Genomic DNA, 11,868 nt, shown 5'->3' with positions numbered 1-11,868 from the left:
TTTTTTAATTTTTTTTTATTCCGTTGATGCTCTGTTTAACGCAAAAACAAACCATCCTTCTCTGATTGAATCTTTTCTATTATTAATAAATCATACCTTTAAAGGCATGCCAAATTGCAATCATTTATAAAACTTCAAGGGTATTCGACAGTAAGCCAAATAGCAAATTCAAAGATCATCATTAGCATCTTTTAAGTTTCCCATCAAAAATTTGCTATCCCAGTAGCGTCAGATAGAGATCTTACCGTCTTCCTCCTACAGTTTTGCCAATATAGCACGGGAAAAAAAATTGGCTCAAAAAAATATTAAATTCGGCTCATAATGGCCAAAAAATTGCCCTAAAAATGCTCAATTAACAATTTAATTTGTTAGTCATTTAACCAACATTTATGGGTCGTATGTCCGTTGTTGGTCGAATCAGCATATTTATTGATCATCAGTTTTATGTAAGATCAAATTGTTGGTCATTAAGAACCTGAAAAAATGTAAATAGAATTGTGCAAAATGATAAAAAAGCATAGTTTGTATTGCTATATTTCCAAACAGATTCCTATAAATGTAAATTAAGATAGCTTTCAATGGAACTGCACCCAAGCTGAATGAAGCGTGGGAGGAGAGGAGTTGACAAATTCTTTTAAATGTATATAAAAGCTGCAAAAACGGAACAGTAATAAATCCGAGAGGGGGGCCCTTTATGATAAAATTAACTTTTTCATTTCGTGAAGTTCTAAACTGAAAGAAGTTTCACTGTCAACTCTGTCTTTGTCACTGCCAACTTTGTTCTGTCTGTCTTATTTCAATTTTTGACATTTCCGCACTTAAATATAGGCTGATTCTAACTTGAATTAAAGTTCATTCAGCTACAAATGTAATTTGTAGCCGTGATAGCCTTAATATCTACAAAAATACTAAAAGAAATTGGGGCTAGCAGAATTTTTTCTTTCCGTATTTCAATAGAAATTAGGCTGTTCTGGTTGAAAATGCATTTGTAGCTGTAGCAAACTCAGTTCAAATAATAGTTAACCATAACTCCAGTAAAAATGTCTAAAACTTGAAACAATGAAATTCCAAATAAGGACTGCTACAAAAATGGAATTTAATGTAGAACCGCACCTGCTAATTCGAAAACACAAATACATGAATTCTATTTTAAAACAAATAATACATAATTAAGCAAACACATGTGCAAAAAATTTAGTGTTTGTAATCAGATTAGCGCCAACACTTAGAGCCGTAAAATAGAATAAGACAACCCGAGGGAAAAAAAACTTTTTCCCTCCTGACACCCGACACCCGAGGGAAAAAAACTTTTATGATAAAGCTAATCAAGGGACAACCTGATGCAATCCCCTCAAGTCTTTGATATTTTTGGACTTAAATACGGGCTTTTTTAAACATGAATTAAAGTTGCTTTAGCTACCAATGCAATTTATAGCCGGGACAGCCATAATATCTACTAAAACACTAAAGGAAATTAGAGATAGAAGAGTGAATGGAAAATAACGGCCCAATTTCTTTTCGCGTTTCAGTAAGAATTAAGGCTATTCCGGTTGAAGATTGTATTTGTAGCTTGAGCAACCCCAATTCAAATAATGGTCGTTTTATAATAAAACTAAGCAATGGACAACCTAGTTACACCTCCCCCCCCCCAAAAAAAAATAAAATAAAACACAATTAGATAACATTGGAAAACCATCCATGAGTACATTGATGTAAAGCCTTCAAACTTAACAAGAAAACATTTATATTGTAATTTAATTCTAGCTAAGACCGATAAATTTTTTTTGCCAAAATATAGGGAGGGACTCTTTTTCAGAGAAAATCCCAAAAAAGAATGTTTTTCATCGAAAATAAAAAAAGAAGGTATTTTTCGAAATCTAGAAGAGGGAAACAAATGCCTTCTTTCTCCCTAATTGGTGCCACTGTTTGGATAAATGCTTACGAGAAAATTTAATTAAACAAGGTGGGTTCTCTTATTTTTAAACTATTTTATTGGTTGTAAAATAGGTAAGGATGAATGTATAACTATTGTAGGACACAATATACCTATCGTATCCTTTTGGCACAATTGTTTCTTTCATCTTCTGCTTCATGTAATTCAAAATTAAAAGAAAGATAAATAAATAAAAATAGTATTTTAGTTTTGTAAGTATAGTGAAATTCACGATCCTAATGAGTAACGCAAGATGGTGTCAGTAAATTTAATGACAGAGACGAGCTCGGTTTGATTCTCTCGTCAGTTTCCCTTGCTACCTTTCGCTTTGATCTTTGAACTCTTATCTACAAAAAGGTCCATTCACTATAATATTCTCAAGACTAATTTTCTAAAGTTTTCTTCTTTTTTTAACCAGTCAGTAATATTATTTATATTGCAATTTCCGTAATTTTGAAGATACTTATCTATCAAGAATTCCTCAAGAATATCCCGATTAGTCAGCATAATTAACTATTGTTAAATCGAGTGAACTGTGGCTTAGCAAGATCTAGGTTTTTTAGTATTTAATTCAGGCCAGGTAATAAGGTAGCCTCACTGTCTATCTTTAGCTGTGTAGAAATAAAACTGGATAGGAATTTAACCAAATGAAGAACATCTTCTAATTTAGCTTGTCTGATGTAACCAATCAGATAAATCATGTTATGAATGAATTAGGTTTTAACTGTATATTGGTGTTAGTTACTATTGGCTGTAGGTAAACCTTATTATAACGGACCCTTTTTTCAGGATTTTATACTGATTATCAGTACATTTTGCTTTTTTGTAAGTTGTCCTATTTTCGTATAATAATATTCAAAACCATAAAAGTAAGTAAAGAGAGGATTAGGACCTTGGAAGCACCTTTACTTACCGTGAGATTGTTTTAAAGTGTATATGATCGTGAGATACGTAATGTTTCCGATTGTTTCATTCGTTTAGCACATAAAGTATTCAGGTTCGTGAGAAGTCTTGTTGTGGATAAAACGGAAGGATGTAGTTACTTAAACACCTTTATTGGCCTGTATGTTTATTCCTAAGTGTTTATTGACGTAGAACGATATCTTTTGCATTAGCAACACTCCCTTCTACCCTTTGCTGACCATTAAATAAGTAACGAGAGAAATCACTGTAGCTCGAAACGATTTGCTTAGTAATTTCAAAATTTTGGCTACTTGTCAACAGAGTCCTGAGTAACATTTGTAAAATTGCTCCGCGACTGTTCTAATTTATGTGTGCATCGGCATCAAATTCACTAGATATTTAGATACCACTTTTGCACCAGATTTTTACTTCATCATTGGATCGAAAATGTTTTCTATGTACAGCCTCTTTAGGGGGCCCAATGAACCGAAAGTCTAATGAACGAGGTCAGGGCAGTAGGAGTGATTTAGGAGGGTCACGTACCCTAGTTTCAACTTTTTTTGTATTTAGCATTGACGCATGTGGGTGGCCATTTTCACGAAAAAAAAAACGTTGCATCTATAGTTAAGTGTCGTTTCGTTTGAATAGAGCGGCTTACTTTTTTGTGAGTATATCACTGTAATGCTTACGGTTACTAGCTCCTTGATCTGCAGAACACTCATAATAGAAAGGCTCCAGTGAAATCCCGAGTACTGTAAGCATGATTTAAGACCTGCCATTTGAAAAAAAACGTCGTGGATTCTTGACTAAAGGTGTGATTTTACTTCGTGACAATGCGCGTCTACATATGGCACTTCTAAAACAAGAAATTGCTTTAAAACTGGGATAGGAGATCCCTTCAAATACCCATACTAACCTTGCCTTTCATATTTTCATTTGTTTGGGCCCCTTAAAGAGGGGCCCAACTCTACGCGGAAAACATGTTCGATCCAACAAAGAAGTTAAAAATGATTTGCTAAGGTGGCTTCGAGATCAACCTAAATAATTTTATGCCAGAAATACCTAAATTTGAACAGTGATGGAAAAGGTGCATAAATGTTGCCGAGGCTGTGTTGAAAAGTAGCCAAAATTTGAATTGATTAAATAAATTGTATTTCAGCTACAGTGATTTGTCTCCTTACTTGTTGAACGAGCCCCCTGTTAATTTTTTACTTATTTTTCATTCCAGAAACACACAATTTATCACATTATTGGTTTTTAGTCTATTTTTAAAAAAGTATTTTGTTACATTATTTTATTGTTTTTCTTAGTTACAAATTTACTTTGTTACTAGGTTATTTCTGCTAACGAGCACTTTTTTACAAGTACCTTAAATAAATAAATATAATTCGATTAAGCTAACCTTTTTTAATACTTTGAAGCTCCATCATTCAACTACGCATTGTATTTTCTAGTTTTATTTATTGATTAACTTATCCACGAAAGAGTAAAAAACTGGTTGTTCGATCAGCCCTTAAATTTTCTTTCAAAATTTGGTAAAATGGTGAAAATGCTTAATATATGATGCACTTTGGTTGAGGGACAAGCAACGATTTGGGTCAATTTAAACGTGTAAAAAATTAAGCCTTTTAGGCATGTTTTTTCACTATCTGTTTAGCAATGATTTTTCACTTGGTCAAAAAGAACCCGAAAAGTGAATAATTGACAAAATCTTGAATTTCATGATATTTACAAAAACATTCTTTTTTTTGTAAATCAAAAAGATTTACAAAAAAAAATAGTTTTCTGATATATGCCTTCCCACCTAGAATAAGCTTCTGTTTGTCCCCATTATTCTGGGTCATAATTAGCCTGAAACGAAGCTCAAGATACAAAGTCAATGCTCAATCAATATTATCCCCCTTCAAATTTATGTCAACTTCCTTATTCTTAAAATTTACTGCTTTGAATAGCCCTATTGCGTTAGAAGGTATCGAATTGCTCGTACTTCCAGTTCATAACCTTAGCAACCCTTAGAAATTGATATTACAATGAACTTCCGCAAAAACAGTATCATAATTAATCAATGCCGTCAATAGTTTCCCCTTCGTTAATATGGAAAAATGTCAGGCTAACATTATTAACCTTAATTTAAAAAGTACAAAAGTCGAGGGAGTGCCCTTCCCAAGACTAAAGAAAAATAAGAGAGGAAAGACAGGCTTTACACTCAAGAAGTACTTTACAAAAGTCCCTGAAGAGATGCAACGCTAATACTTGAGAGTTTGAAGTAAAAAGTTTTCTATCGTCTATTTTCACAAGAAAACTGAAGGAACTGTATCCAAGTAAAAGAAAAATAGATAAGGTATGCATCGGTGAATTTTACACAGTTTGAGCTTGGTAGCTTACTGAACTAGGTAAGAATTGAATCATTCAAACGCCAAATTGATTTAGTCTATAAAATAAGCAAACAAAATTAAGAATGATATACTGCTGTTTATGATTTGTATATAACAGCAACCTGATAGAAAAAAAAACTATATTTGACTTAGTGTTTGAGCATGAGAAACAGTGTTGCCGCTTTCTCGTCTGAAAACTACACGAGACCATGCACATGGATGTAGCAGTAGGATCGAGGAAAGTTTCCCTTCCTTGTTGAAAAAACTTAAAATCAAGCATAAAGCTAAACTCTCGCGGAAGACCATAAATTTTGTTACTTCTCCCGAGGAAGAATCTTGAGCTACGCCTATGACTAAACAGATAGGAAACCTGTGTGAGCGTATTCTGCATTGACATCTTAAAATTATTTAGGCCCAATAATTTTCTTGAAAAAAGCTAAGGTAGTTTTTTCCTATCTTAGAAAGTTGTGGCTTTATGTAAATAAGATTTCAGGAATGGATATATAGCCTAAATTATTCTTTGGATTCAGAAAATGGCTATGCAATAGGACTGTTTTTGAATTCTTACATAACCCCGGCCCCTTTATTCAGAAGAGTGACTTACCATGAATTTGGGGAATTACGTAATACCGCTTGATAAGTTATGTGTAAAGTTCATTTAGGACGTGTCCCAGAGACAAAATATTTACTTTTAAACTCTGAATATGTATAGTTGTCTTTATTTGTCAGACAGCTTTTACATATTTTGGTTGTCTAAAACAAAGAGACATATCTGTAGTACTTCTTTCGGAAAGTAGATAAAAGTGAGAGACCTCGACAGTCGGCGTACATCGTCTTTATCACTATAAGACAAATTCGTATGCAATGTTTGTACCAAATTAAAGCCGCATTATTCAGCTATGTACCAATGGGGTGTCAGTTATGAATATGCAAAGTTTTGAAAAATTTCATTCGCTTCCAGAAGTTGTCGATTTATAAGACGAAGAAAACAGCGAAAATTTTAGGGTTTTTTGAAGTCATGGGCGTAACAGTTTGATTTTGGCGCAAAAGACGACTAGCCAAAAAACACACTTCTTTCTCAATTTTCTTTCAGATGCTTCTATTTTACTAATATCTGTGCAGTAGCTTCCCACTAGTTCCCCTCCCAATTTATGATGGTGTACCCAAGGGAACCCTCTTAGCCCCAGTTTTTTTCTTACCATGATAAAAAGTCTCGGTGTCGATTTCCCGGATAGATGGAAATTTGTTGGCGTTTTAACTGTCTTAGAAACATGTTTCGAAAATCAAAAAAGTGAGCCAATGTACATCTTGGAATCGATATCAGATGAAGCTGTTGCTAGTGAAATGAGAGTCAACCCTTCAAAGTCAACAGTTTTAACGATTAGTTTCCTTAAGAAATCCCCCTAGAAATCTAAAAAATTTCCCCTGAAATTTCTATTAATACTATAGAATTACTGGGTTGTTACCATCTTAAGCGACTTAAAATGAGATTGCCACGTTAAAGATTTCTTAAAACCTAAAAATACTGCATTTTCTCTCCTCAGACTCCTTAATAAATTCAAATGTCCTAAATCTCGTTGTTTTAGGTTTTTTTTTTCTCTTTTATACATCCTACCCTCAAAGACGCTTGTCCTGTTTGGCATCCTGGCATCTCCAATGAATTGTCGGACAGAATAGAGGCAGTCCAAAAAAGGTGCCTAAAAATTATCTTCAATGAGGGTAAAGTGCCTTACATTTCCCTTCTTCGGAGAGCGAATCTAGTCACCCTTAAGGAAAGTAGAGCAAAAATTTCCTTGCGTTTTGCCCACAATGCAGTGCATAACCATCGTACTACTTCTCTTTTCCATAGTGAACATTTATCCAGCCTCCCCACGGAGCTCGCCCCCACGTTCTGTTTCAAGAAAAATCCCAATTCTTGCCCGAATAAGAGTTTCAACTGAAAGATATAGAAGAACGCTCATCCCTCACATAGTTGAAATTTTAAATCAATATCCCCCCCCCTATTTATCACTCCACTTTTATCTTATAGTTTTAGTGTTTATTTTGCAATTATAACTTGCTTTGTAACTCTCGCTAGCTAGACTTTTTTTTAATTTATCGCTAAATTTATCGTTTTACTTTTTATTTATTGGAATTTTGTGAATGTTTTTTGACATGGACCATTTCTTGATTTTTTTTTTTTTTTTTTTTTTTTTTTTTTTTTTTTTTTTTTTTTTTACTGACAATAAAGTGCGAATTCGGCCCTTTTGGGCTTATGATAGCCGCTTTGTTGAAATAAAATCTTATCTTTTCAGTTGCCGTGCAACTGTAATTTTGCTATGAATAGCTTGTAAGCCTTATAAACTATGGATTTTTATCCTGAAGAATCGAGAAAAGTGGACTAGAAGGGCATTGTTAAATTTTTTTCTCAATTTAGAAGGTAAAAGCAAGGCAAATCCTCTACAGCTGTATTAGTATCACCCATGCTTGTATTACTAAATATAATCTAAATAATATATTACCAAAAAAAATTATATATCGAAAAATCGTGTAATAAAAGTGTATTGTTATCGATTTTTTTTCCTAAACAGAAAAATTAAAAGAAGCGCAAAACCTTCGACTACAGCTCTCCTACTCTTTCCCACATTTCTCTTACATCTCTTACGAAACATTGCATTCCTTTTAGTGGGAGAATCGCATTCAGATTTAGAACTTTTACTTCCATGAAAGTACATGATTTGTTTCGAGAAGAATACTTCAAGACTTAACAAGGCTGTATAGTTACGAAACTTTATACTCAGAATATGAGGAAACAAACACTTTTATTTCGGTGATATCCAGCATGGTTGCGTAAGGTTAATTATTTAGTTGCAACAATTAAAAAGTAATAAAAGACCAACTTTGTTAATTATCTATAAAACTATAGCCGAGCCAGTAAAAACTTCCTCCTTCAAGGTTTAAAGATTTATTCAACTTAGAAGAAAATTTTCGGAAGATACAAGTTTGTTGTTTAGCAGAAATTCTGCCAGGGGCCGTATTAAATGGAGGATTTGTTGCAGTGAGGATAATTTGTTCTTTATATAGGTGGAATAAATTATACTCAATATAATTGGTAGGTGTGCGTAGCACCTAACCAATCCCGTGAGGTCATAAATCAAGTAACTGAGCCAACATTTCTCCGGAGTACATTTGCAATTAGAAAAAGCTGGTTTTCAATCAAACAGTTCGTGGTAAAGAACTGTAGTAAGGAGCGACCCGGCTCAATAGTAACCAAAACTCTAAAGAATTGAATTTTGATATCAATAGCTACATCAAAAGAATCGCATTTTAATGCTGATTTTAAATATATAAGTTTCATCAAGTTTAGTCCTACCCATCAAAAGTTACGAGCCTGAGAAAATTTGCCTTATTTATGAAAATAGGGAGAAACACCCCCAAAAAGTCGTAGGATCTTAACGAAAATGACATCATCAGATTCAGCGTATCAGAGAACCCTACTGTAGAAGTTTCAAACTCCTATCTACAAAAATGTGGAATTTTGTATTTTTTGCCAGAAGACAAATCACGGGTGCGTGTTTATTTGTTTGTTTTTTTTTCCCCAGGGGTCATCGTATCGACCAAGTGGTCCTAGAATGTCGCAAGAGGGCTCATTCTAACGGAAATGAAAAGTTCTAGTGCCCTTTTCAAGTGACCAAAAAATTTGGAGGGCATCTAGGCCCCCTCCCACGCTCATTTTTTTCCCAAAGTCAACGGATCAAAATTTTGAGATAGCCATTTTGTTCAGCATAGTCGAAAACCATAATAACTATGTCTTTGGGGATGACTTACTCCCCCACAATCCCTGGGGGAGGGGCTGCAAGTTACAAACTTTGACCAGTGTTTACATATAGTAATGGTTATTGGGAAGTGTACAGACGTTTTCAGGGGGATTTTATTTTATTTGGGGGTGGGGCTGAGGAGAGGGGGCTATGTTGGAGGATCTTTCCTTGGAGGAATCTGTCATGGGGGAAGAAAAATTCAATGAAAAGGGCGCAGGATTCTCTAGCATTACTATAAGAAAACAATGAAAAATAAACATGAAAACGTTTTTTTCAAATGAAAGGAAGAAGTAGCATTGAAACTTAAAACGAACCGAGATTATTACGCATATGAGGGGTTCTAAAAATACTTTAGCATAAAGAGCGAGGTATTTAGGAGGAGATAAATACCTTGCTCTTTATGCTAAAGTATTTTTAGTAATTTCAACTATTTATTCTACGGCCTTTCTGATTCAGGCGTCATTCTTAAAGAATTGGGACAAAACTTACGATTTAGTGTAAAGAGCGAGGTATTAACGAGGGTACAAACCCCCTCGTATACATAATAAAAATATAAGGTTATGAAAGTTTGTTACGTAAGTTAATTCTTAAGTTACGCATATTTTTTACTAATAAAAACGTTCGTTAAAATTAAAAGTTCTAGTTGCCTTTTTAAGTAACCGAAAAATTACAGGGCAACTAGGCCTCCTTCCTCACCCCTTATTTCTCAAAATCATCTGATCAAAACTAAGAGAAAGCCATTTAGCCAAAAAAGGAATTAATATGCAAATTTCATTTTAATAATTTATGTGCGGAGAGCCAAAACCAAACATGCATTAATTCAAAAACGTTCAGAAATTAAATAAAAAAAACTAATTTTTTTAGCTGAAAGTAAGGAGCGACATTAAAACTTAAAACGAACAGAAATTACTCCGTATATGAAATGGGTTGTCCCCTCCACAATCCCTCGCTCTTTACGCTAAAGTTTGACTTTTTGCCACAATTCTACTTTTTAAAACAATTAAAAGCTTTAGCGTAAAGAGCGAGGGATTGTGGACGGGACAACCCATTTCATATACGGAGTAATTTCTGTTCGTTTTAAGTTTTAATGTCGCTCCTTACTTTCAGCTAAAAAAATTAGTTTTTTTTTATTTAATAATCAGAAAAGATTATACCTTGCTTTGTCTCACGGCATGGCAGAGAGATCAAGTTGAAACATTCAGCTGTAAGTTGTTTTTTTTTTTTTTTTTTTTTTTCAAAATGTAAAGATGTTGCCTAACACTGTTAAGATTTCCTAACTACCATGAAGATTTATGGTAGCCTTTTTCTTGAAAAATTATTTGGCTTAATTTCTGCTCATCTTTTACTTTTCTTTGAAAAACTTCATGTATATTTTTTTCGAAATAATATCTCTTCATTTTTAATTGAAATAGTCTTTTTTATACATTAAAAAAAGAATGTCTTCAACCTTTTCGGTTTCTCTCTATAAAAATGTAAATTTTTGGCTGACTATTTATATATTGGACCAAATATTGCAACAATTTAAAAAATAAATGTACAATAATGCTTTACGGGGTGGGTACGCGGAAAAATGCTCAAATAAATGGCTTGAAATCTGCATAATCTTTGGAACTCTACAGGGCTGACGAAATTGCAACTTCCACTCTCGTTATAAAATTGCGCATAGATAAATATTACTCAAACATCACTTCCTAATTCACTGAAAGTTTCAACTTAATTCTCTTATCCTTTCTTGCGATATTTCAAACGCATCCTTTTGAAACCTTGGGTACACATGCTACATTTTCATTTCGCCCAGTTCCCCATTCAACATGACCTGATAATTTTAACTAAATACCCTTAGCCGTTCCTGATATATCGTAGACATGTCCTTTGGAAAAATGTGACAGATATACTGTCTTTTAAATTAGTTAAACATTCCCAAAAATATACCCTGAAGGCTTATGGAAATACCCTGAGTCTTTCCTGGGATATTGCAAAGATACCCTTTTAACAATCCATGGTACGCATGTTTTATTTGAATTAGTTTTAAATTCTCCGAAGCTTTCCCTGGAAAATTTAACTTAATGCCGTAATCCCTTCTCGAAATATTGCTTCTGGGCTAGTTTTACAATCTGGATACACATAAACTCTTTTCATTTAGTTCAATAGTAGTGACGGTCACATGTAGTCCCAGTCGCAGTTACGAAAAATTAAGCAAGAAAGTCGCAGTTCCTAGTAGTCGCTGCAGTATCAAAAAGTGGCAGCAGTCTCAAGTAGTCACAGTCAAAATGTCAAATATTCGAAGTGATAGTACCAAGTAGTTGCATTGGCAGTCGTAAGTAGCTGCAGACACGAGTAGTTGTTGTGGTCAAAGTCGCATCTTGTCACAATTTCAGTTCCAATTAGTCACAGTCGCAGTCAGAAATGGTTGAACTCGCAGTTGCAAGTATTCAGAGTCGCAATTAGCCCAAGTTACAAGACACCCCAACATACGTTTAACATACACCCCAGCACTCCTGTAAGTTTCACCTTACTGTCTTTAGCAGTTCCAGATATATTGCAGATACATCCTTATAACATCCATATTTAGCTAAATGTCACCTTCAACATGCCCTGAAAATTCCAACTTAATACTTGTATCCGTTCCCAAGATATCACAAATACGCCCTTATGACGAACTTGAATGGACGTACTGTCTTTTGATTTACCTCAACATCCCCAATAGCATGCTACGAGAGATCCAACATGACACTCTTAGCTATTCCTGGGATATTGAACAAGCATTTTTGACAATCTGGGTACACAAAGTACCTTTTGATTTAGCTTTACACACCCTCAACTTTCTTTGAAAAATATAACTTGGTATTTTACTCTGTAC

Source organism: Artemia franciscana, chromosome 4, assembly GCF_032884065.1.
Source record: "Artemia franciscana chromosome 4, ASM3288406v1, whole genome shotgun sequence".
Taxonomy (NCBI): domain Eukaryota; kingdom Metazoa; phylum Arthropoda; class Branchiopoda; order Anostraca; family Artemiidae; genus Artemia; species Artemia franciscana.
The sequence above is the reverse complement of the archived record's forward strand: the minus strand, read 5'-3'. Positions refer to the sequence as shown.